Raw genomic sequence first — 10,000 nt, 5'->3', positions numbered from 1 at the left:
TCAGTGTGTGTGCGTGTATGTACTGTATATATATATTTATATCTCTTTGTTTACGATCCATCAATGAAAATCGAAAAAAGCTAAACTTAAATTTCCTTCAGTCATTCCTTTGTGTTTCAGTCCAGTGTCTACGCTGTTTCAGTGCAGTGTCTAAGCTGTTTCAATGCAGTGTCTAAGCTGTTTCAATGCAGTGTCTAAGCTGTTTCAGTGCAGTGTCTAAGCTTTTTTCAGTGCAGTGTCTAAGCTGTTTCAATGCAGTGTCTAAGCTTTTTTCAGTGCAGTGTCTAAGCTGTTTCAATGCAGTGTCTAAGCTTTTTTCAGTGCAGTGTCTAAGCTGTTTCAGTGCAGTGTCTAAGCTGTTTCTGTGCAGTATCTAAGCTTTTTTCAGTGCAGTGTCTAAGCTGTTTCAATGCAGTGTCTAAGCTTTTTTCAGTGCAGTGTCTAAGCTGTTTCAATGCAGTGTCTAAGCTTTTTTTCAGTGCAGTGTCTAAGCTGTTTCAGTGCAGTGTCTAAGCTGTTTCTGTGCAGTATCTAAGCTTTTTTCAGTGCAGTGTCTAAGCTGTTTCAATGCAGTGTCTAAGCTGTTTCAATGCAGTGTCTAAGCTGTTTCAGTGCCATATCTAACCTCTTTCTGTGCAGTGTCTAAGCTTTTTTCAGTGCAGTGTCTAAGCTGTTTCTGTGCAGTATCTAAGCTTTTTTCAGTGCAGTGTCTAAGCTGTTTCAATGCAGTGTCTAAGCTTTTTTCAGTGCAGTGTCTAAGCTGTTTCAATGCAGTGTCTAAGCTGTTTCAGTGCAGTGTCTAAGCTGTTTCAATGCAGTGTCTAAGCTGTTTCAGTGCAGTATCTAAGCTGTTTCAGTGCAGTGTCTAAGCTGTTTCTGTGCAGTATCTAAGCTTTTTTCAGTGCAGTGTCTAAGCTGTTTCAATGCAGTGTCTAAGCTGTTTCAATGCAGTGTCTAAGCTGTTTCAGTGCAGTGTCTAAGCTGTTTCAATGAAGTGTCTAAGCTGTTTCAGTGCAGTGTCTAAGCTGTTTCAATGCAGTGTCTAAGCTTTTTTCAGTGCAGTGTCTAAGCTGTTTCTGTGCAGTATCTAAGCTTTTTTCAGTGCAGTGTCTAAGCTGTTTCAATGCAGTGTCTAAGCTTTTTTCAGTGCAGTGTCTAAGCTGTTTCAATGCAGTGTCTAAGCTGTTTCAGTGCAGTGTCTAAGCTGTTTCAATGCAGTGTCTAAGCTGTTTCAGTGCAGTATCTAAGCTGTTTCAGTGCAGTGTCTAAGCTGTTTCTGTGCAGTATCTAAGCTTTTTTCAGTGCAGTGTCTAAGCTGTTTCAATGCAGTGTCTAAGCTGTTTCAATGCAGTGTCTAAGCTGTTTCAGTGCAGTGTCTAAGCTGTTTCAATGAAGTGTCTAAGCTGTTTCAGTGCAGTGTCTAAGCTGTTTCAATGCAGTGTCTAAGCTTTTTTCAGTGCAGTGTCTAAGCTGTTTCAATGCAGTGTCTAAGCTGTTTCAGTGCAGTGTCTAAGCTGTTTCAGTGCAGTGTCTAAGCTGTTTCAATGCAGTGTCTAAGCTGTTTCAGTGCAGTGTCTAAGCTCTTTCTGTGCAGTATCTAAGCTTTTTTCAGTGCAGTGTCTAAGCTGTTTCAATGCAGTGTCTAAGTTGTTTCAGTGCAGTGTCTAAGCGGTTTCAATGCAGTGTCTAAGCTGTTTCAGTGCAGTGTCTAAGCTCTTTCTGTGCAGTATCTTAATTTTTTTTCAGTGCAGTGTCTAAGCTGTTTCAATGCAGTGTCTAAGTTGTTTCAGTGCAGTGTCTAAGCTGTTTCAATGCAGTGTCTAAGCTGTTTCAATGCAGTGTCTAAGCTGTTTCAGTGCCATATCTAACCTCTTTCTGTGCAGTGTCTAAGCTTTTTTCAGTGCAGTGTCTAAGCTGTTTCAGTGCAGTGTCTAAGCTGTTTCAATGCAGTGTCTAAGCTGTTTCAGTGCAGTGTCTAAGCTCTTTCTGTGAAGTATCTAAGCTTTTTTCAATGCAGTGTCTAAGCTGTTTCAATGCAGTGTCTAAGCTTTTTTCAGTGCAGTGTCTAAGCTGTTTCTGTGCAGTATCTAAGCTTTTTTCAGTGCAGTGTCTAAGCTGTTTCAGTGCAGTGTTTAAGCTGTTTCAATGCAGTGTCTAAGCTGTTTCAGTGCAGTGTCTAAGCTCTTTCTGTGCAGTATCTAAGCTTTTTTCAGTGCAGTGTCTAAGCTGTTTCAATGCAGTGTCTAAGCTTTTTTCAGTGCAGTGTCTAAGCTGTTTCAATGCAGTGTCTAAGCTGTTTCAGTGCAGTGTCTAAGCTCTTTCTGTGCAGTATCTAAGTTTTTTTCAGTGCAGTGTCTAAGCTGTTTCAATGCAGTGTCTAAGCTTTTTTCAGTGCAGTGTCTAAGCTGTTTCAATGCAGTGTCTAAGCTGTTTCAGTGCAGTGTCTAAGCTGTTTCAATGCAGTGTCTAAGCTGTTTCAGTGCAGTGTCTAAGCTGTTTCAATGCAGTGTCTAAGCTTTTTTCAGTGCAGTGTCTAATCTGTTTCAATGCAGTGTCTAAGCTGTTTCACTGCAGTGTCTAAGCTGTTTCAAAGCAGTGTCTAAGCTGTTTCAGTGCAGTGTCTAAGCTGTTTCAATGCAGTGTCTAATCTTTTTTCAGTGCAGTGTCTAAGCTGTTTCTGTGCAGTATCTAAGCTTTTTTCAGTGCAGTGTCTAAGCTGTTTCAATGCAGTGTCTAAGCTGTTTCAGTGCAGTGTCTAAGCTGTTTCAATGCAGTGTCTAAGCTGTTTCAGTGCAGTGTCTAAGCTCTTTCTGTGCAGTATCTAAGCTTTTTTCAGTGCAGTGTCTAAGCTGTTTCAATGCAGTGTCTAAGCTTTTTTCAGAGCAGTGTCTAAGCTGTTTCAATGCAGATTCTAATCTTTTTTCAGTGCAGTGTCTAAGCAGTTTCAATGCAGTGTCTAAGTTGTTTCAGTGCAGTGTCTAAGCTGTTTCAATGCAGTGTCTAAGCTGTTTCAGTGCAGTGTCTAAGCTGTTTCAGTGCAGTGTCTAAGCTGTTTCAATGCAGTGTCTAAGCTTTTTTCAGTGCAGTGTCTAATCTGTTTCAATGCAGTGTCTAAGCTGTTTCAGTGCAGTGTCTAAGCTGTTTCAGTGCAGTGTCTAAGCTGTTTCAATGCAGTGTCTAATCTTTTTTTCAGTGCAGTGTCTAAGCTGTTTCTGTGCAGTATCTAAGCTTTTTTCAGTGCAGTGTCTAAGCTGTTTCAATGCAGTGTCTAAGCTGTTTCAGTGCAGTGTCTAAGCTGTTTCAATGCAGTGTCTAAGCTGTTTCAGTGCAGTGTCTAAGCTCTTTCTGTGCAGTATCTAAGCTTTTTTCAGTGCAGTGTCTAAGCTGTTTCAATGCAGTGTCTAACCTTTTTTCAGAGCAGTGTCTAAGCTGTTTCAATGCAGTGTCTAATCTTTTTTCAGTGCAGTGTCTAAGCAGTTTCAATGCAGTGTCTAAGTTGTTTCAGTGCAGTGTCTAAGTAGTTTCAATGCAGTGTCTAAGCTGTTTCAGTGCAGTGTCTAAGTTGTTTCTGTGCAGTATCTAAGCTTTTTTCAGTGCAGTGTCTAAGCTGTTTCTGTGCAGTATCTAAGCTTTTTTCAGTGCAGTGTCTAAGCTGTTTCAGTGCAGTGTATAAGCTGTTTCAGTGCAGTGTCTAAGCTGTTTCAGTGCCGTGTCTAAGCTGTTTCAGCGCAGTGTCTAAGTTGTTTCTAAGTGCAGTGTCTAAGCTTTTTCAGCGCAGTGTCTAAGCTGTTTCAGTGCAGTGTCTAAGCTGTTTCAATGAAGTGTCTAAGTAGTTTCAGTGCAGTGTCTAAGCTGTTTCAGTGCAGTGTCTAAGTTGTTTCTAAGAGCAGTGTCTAAGCTGTTTCAGTGAAGTGTCTAAGCTGTTTCAGCGCAGTGTCTAAGCTGTTTCAGCGCAGTGTCTAAGCTTTTTCAGCGCAGTGTCTAAGCTGTTTCAGTGCAGTGTCTAAGCTTTTTCAATGCAGTGTCTAAGCTGTCTCAGCGCAGTGTATAAGCTGTTTCAGTGCCGTGTCTAAGTTGTTTCAGCGCAGAGTCTAAGCAATTTAAGTGCCGTGTCTAAGCTGTTTCAGTGCAGTGTCTAATCTTTAGTACCACTCAATGTTCGTTGATCTTCTGCATAAGTGAACACGTGCTACGTAAGCTAAGTTCATTACCGCAATGAGTTTACATTTCTTGGCAGGAGATTGACATTGTGAGTTAATTTTGTGACGCAGCCAAAGAAAGTGACGTCAGATGCCAAAGAATAAAATGAAAATTTAAACCTCACTGGTTCATGGGAAGCGATGTAGTTTTTTTTTACGTAGAATTAAAAAAAAAATAAATAAATAAATACATTTTGTGAATATGCATATACAAAATCACCCACGGTTTTCTAATATAATTTTGCAAAAGCAATTAGAGTTTGCTAAAACCATGTTTGCCAAAATCTGATTTTACATTTACAAAATCACTCAGGCTTAGCCAATATAGTTTCGCAAAAGCAAGTATAGTTTGCTAAAACATGTTTGTCAAACTCTGAGTTTACATTTACAAAATCACTTACGTTTATCTAATATAATTTTGCAAAAACAAGTAGAGTTTGCATAAAACATGTTTGCCAAAATCTGAGTTTACATTTACAAAATCACTCAGGCTTAGCCAATATAGTTTCGCAAAAGCAAGTAGAGTTTGCTAAAAACATGTTTGCAAAACTTTAAATTTACTTTTTAAAAATCACTACGCTTATCTAATGTAATTTTGAAAAAACAAGTAGAGTTTGCATAAAATATGTTTGCCAAAATCTGAGTTTACATTTACAAAATTACCCAGGCTTAGCCAATATAGTTTCGCAAAAGCAAGTAGAGTTTGCTAAAAACATGTTTGCAAAACTCTAAATTTACTTTTTAAAAATCACTACGCTTATCTAATGTAATTTTGAAAAAGCAAGTAGAGTTTGCTAAAACCATGTTTGTCACACTCTGAGTTTACATTTACAAAATCAGTCACGGTTATCCAATATAATTTCGCAAAAGCGAGTAGAGTTTACCAAAAACATGTTTGCCTAACTCCAAATAATATCTTACGGTAATTAGAAAAATAGATATATTCTCTTTTAACATTGCCTTCAAATATAGCTTTCATCAGTAATAAAGTATGTCTTCTCTTTCCATTATTATTATTATTATTATTATTATTATTATTATTATTATTATTATTATTATTATTATTATTATTATTATTATTATTATTATTATTATTATTATTATTATTGTTATTATTATTATTACTTGCTAAACTACAACCTTAATTGGAAAAGCAAGAGGCTATGCCCAGGGGCCCCAACAGGGAAAATAGCAACAAATCTCAGTGTGAGTAAATAAGAAGCCGAAACTTGTATTCAAGGAAAATAATGTGAATAAACTAAGACATATTGAAAGATATTGAGGAGAGATACAGTGAAACATCAAATGAAACTCCTGGACAAAGGATAGAAGCATTGAGTAAAAGGATATTATTATTATTATTATTATTATTATTATTATTATTATTATTATTATTATTATAACCAGCCAAGCCACAACCCTAGTTGGAAAAGCAAGAGACTATAAGTCCAAGGGCTCCAACGGGGAAAAATAGCCCAGTGAGGAAAGGAAACAAGGAAATAAATAAACTCAATAAGTAATGTAGAACTAAAATAAAATACTTCAAAAACCATTAATAACATTAAAACAGATAATTCATATATAACTATAAAAAAAGACTTGTAGTATGAATACAAATCCTCACCAAAGAAACATCAAAGTGAATTGATCCAGACTTGGGACGAATGAAAATAAGAATAGTTATATTTAGAAAAGGTATTTTCCGTCCTGAGTGACATTTGACTTTTTAGTTACTTCTTATATCATTTATTTATTTCCTCATTCCCTTTCCTCACTGGGCTGTTTTTCAGTTTGAGCCCTTGGGCTTAATGCATCTTTTTTTTCCAACTAGGGTTGTAGCTTAGCTAGTAGTAGTAGTAATAATAATAATAATAAGAATAATAATAATAATAATAGACCACGGAATTCCATTTCCAATTTTAGCTTAAAAAGGAAATCTTTTATATCGTGCTTTCAAATAAAGCTTTCATCAGTGTTGTTATTATTATTATTATTATTATTATTATTATTATTATTATTATTATTATCATCATCTTCTTGAACAGTTTCAACCCTTTAAAATGCATGATAACACTGATATTAATGACAATGATAATACCAGTATTAAAAATTGTAATAAATAAACCATAAAAATAAATATTTTTAAATTGAGTTAACTTTATATACAAGAGATCAACGTTTATAGAAAATGATATAATCTTCATATCTTCTTCAACAGTTTCAACCCTTCAAAATTTATAATAACACTAATAACAATAAGTATTGAAAATTATAGTAAATAAACCATAGAAATAAATATTTTTCAATAAAGTTAAATTTATCGACAAACGATCAACGCCAATTAAATTAAGTTAAATTTATCAATAAACGATCAACGCCAATTAAATTAAGTTAAATTTATCGACAAACGATCAACGCCCATTAAATTAAGTTAAATTTATCGACAAACGATCAACGCCAATTAAATTAAGTTAAATTTATCGACAAACGATCAACGCCCATTAAATTGAGTTAAATTGATCGACAAACGATCAACGCCCATTAAATTGAGTTAAATTGATCGACAAACGATTAACGCCCATTAAATTAAGTTAAATTGATCGACAAACGATCAACGCCCATTAAATCAAGTTAAATTGATCGACAAACGATCAACGCCCATTAAATTAAGTTAAATTGATCGACAAACGATCAACGCCCATTAAATCAAGTTAAATTGATCGACAAACGATCAACGCCCATTAAATTAAGTTAAATTGATCGACAAACGATCAACGCCCATTAAATTAAGTTAAATTGATCGACAAACGATCAACGCCCATTAAATCAAGTTAAATTTATCGACAAACGATCCACGCCAATTAAATTAAGTTAAATTTATCGACAAACGATCCACGCCAATTAAATTAAGTTAAATTTATCGACAAACGATCCACGCCAATTAAATTAAGTTAAATTTATCGACTAACGATCAACGCCAATTAAATTAAGTTAAATTTATCGACAAACGATCAACGCCAATTAAATTAAGTTAAATTTATCGACAAACGATCAACGCCAATGGCATAATGATTACACGAGACCACTTCATCCAGTCTCAGCTGTGTATACGTCCAGGGGTTGCTGTGGCCTGATTGGTAACGTCTCTGCCTGGTGTTTGCCAGTCGGGGGTTCGACTCCCGCTCAGACTCGTTAGTGTCTGAAACCTTACCATCCTTGTGAGCTAAGGTTGGGGGGTTTGGGGGAGCCTATAGGTCTATCTGCTGAGTCATCAGCAGCCACTGCCTGGCCCTCCCTGGTCCTAGCTTGGGTGGAGAGGAGGCTTGGGTGCTGTTCATATAATATATGGTCAGTCTCTAGGGCATTGTTCTGATTGCTAGGGCAATGTCACTGTCCCTTGCTTCTGCCATTCATGAGTGACCTTTGAACCCGGAAAAATGACAATTTCCACATCTGCTCTTGTGTCTGGGCGCTATCAAGGATCCCGGGTGAGTCCATTTCACAGCGCCTTGGCGCTTCTAAGAAAGCCGTCAATAGTCGGCTGGAAAATATTCAGCACCGGTAGATCTGTTGCAGTCGCCGGCTTAATTCGATTTGACTCTGCTTAGGATGGGGCAGCTGGAACGAGATACGATTGAATCAGTGAGTGATTTTGAAGCTGCAGTGGATGGGTGAATGGTTTAAAGAATTTGTTTTTATTATTATTATTATTATTATTATTAATTGATAAGCTACAACCTTAGTTGGAGAAGCAGAATGCTATAAACCCGAGGCTCCAATAGGGAAAATAGCCCAGTGAGGAGAGTAAATAAGGAAAAATAAAATATTTTAAGAACATTAACATAAATATCTCCTATATAAACTTTAAAAACTTTAACAAAACAAGAGGTAGAGAAATGAGATAGAATAGTGTGTCCAAGTGTACCCTCAAACAAGATAACTCTAACCCAAGACAGTGGGTGACCATGGTGCAAAGGCTAAGGCACTACCCAAGAATTGAGAACAATGGTTTAATTTTGGAGTGTCCTTCTCCTAGAAGAGCTGTTTGCCATAGCTAAAGAGTCTCTTCTACCCTTACCAAAAGGAAAGTAGCCACTTGGTGGAAGAAGAAATGTTTAGTGATATGTGTTGTCAGGTGTATGAGGACAGAGGAGAATATGTAAAGAATACTCCAGACTAATTTGTGTGTAGGCAAAGGGAAAATGAACTGTAACCAGAGAGAAGGATCCAATGTAGTAATCAGGGTGGTAGTAATGTCTGGCCAGTCAAAGGAACCCATAAGTCTCTAGCGATAGTATTTCAACGGGTGGCTGGTGACCTGGATTATATACTGCCATCGGAGTGGGGTTCGAGTCACGCATCAAGCTCTTTAGTTTCTTGTAGTGTCTGCTACCTCGCCATTCTCGTGAGCTAAGGTGGGGGGGGGGAGTTAGGGGGGACTGTAGGTCTACCTGCTGAATCATTAGCGGCCATATATTTATATATATGTATATATATGTGAATATATATATATATATATATATATATATATATAATATGTATATATATATATGTAAATATATATATATATACAGTATATATATATATATATATATATATATATATATATATATATATATGTGTGTGTGTGTGTGTGTGTGTATGCATACATATATATATGCTGTATATATTCACATATATATATGTATATATATAAATCTTTTTATATATATACATGAATACACACACACATATATATATATATATTTATATATATACATATATATATATATATATATATATATATATATATATATATACTATGTATGTAAATTCAGCAGTAATATAATGCTACATATATATATGTGTATATATATATATATATATATATGTATATATACATATATATACATATATATATATATATATATATATATATATATATATATATATATATATATATATATATAAAAGCCATTCCACCCCCTGCGCACACCTACCAATGTACCAGCATAGCAAGATGTTATATAAAAGATTTGACATTTTCCTGATAATTACATCTTCCCTACCGGGTAATTACATCTCACACACACATTAATTACATCTCTCACACATTAATTACATCGTTTAGAAGCCTCGTGGGAAAATGGTGTCGATACTCTTCAGAGAAATCTCGCGGGAAATTTATCAGAGATGCAATTTGTCAATTGGTAATTAATAGCTTTCTCTCAATTAAGACTCCCTAGGAAGGCTGAGAGAGAAAGTCTATCTCTCTCTCTCTCTCTCTCTCTCTCTCTCTCTCTCTCTCTCTCTCTCTCTCTCTCTCTCACACATTATATATATATATATATATATATATATATATATATAATGTGTGATATACATATTTAAATATATATGTGTGTAGATACAGTATATGTGTGTAGAATTGCACGAATGCTATATATATATATATATATATATATATATATATATATATATATATATATATGTGTGTGTGTGTGTGTGTGTGTGTGTGTGTATGAATGTATATAATTGAAAATTGTTCCTTAATTTCCTGTTAATCAGATTCTCTAACCCACTTCACCGTATTATCATAATATTTAACAATAATTATATATAAATCTTCCATACATTATCATAAATATTAATTTATTAATCTAATTTTATTTATAATTACTAAATTTTTAATGAAAAGAGACATACAGTTCTATATCCTCAATCATAAAGAAACCTTTAATTATAGACAGGCAAGATATCAACGACTGCCTACGATTCCCACAGACCCAATTCCTATTAATCTGGAATAGGAATCGAATAAT

This window comes from Palaemon carinicauda, chromosome 29, assembly GCF_036898095.1.
Source record: "Palaemon carinicauda isolate YSFRI2023 chromosome 29, ASM3689809v2, whole genome shotgun sequence".
NCBI lineage: Eukaryota > Metazoa > Arthropoda > Malacostraca > Decapoda > Palaemonidae > Palaemon > Palaemon carinicauda.
This window is presented reverse-complemented; position numbering follows the sequence as displayed.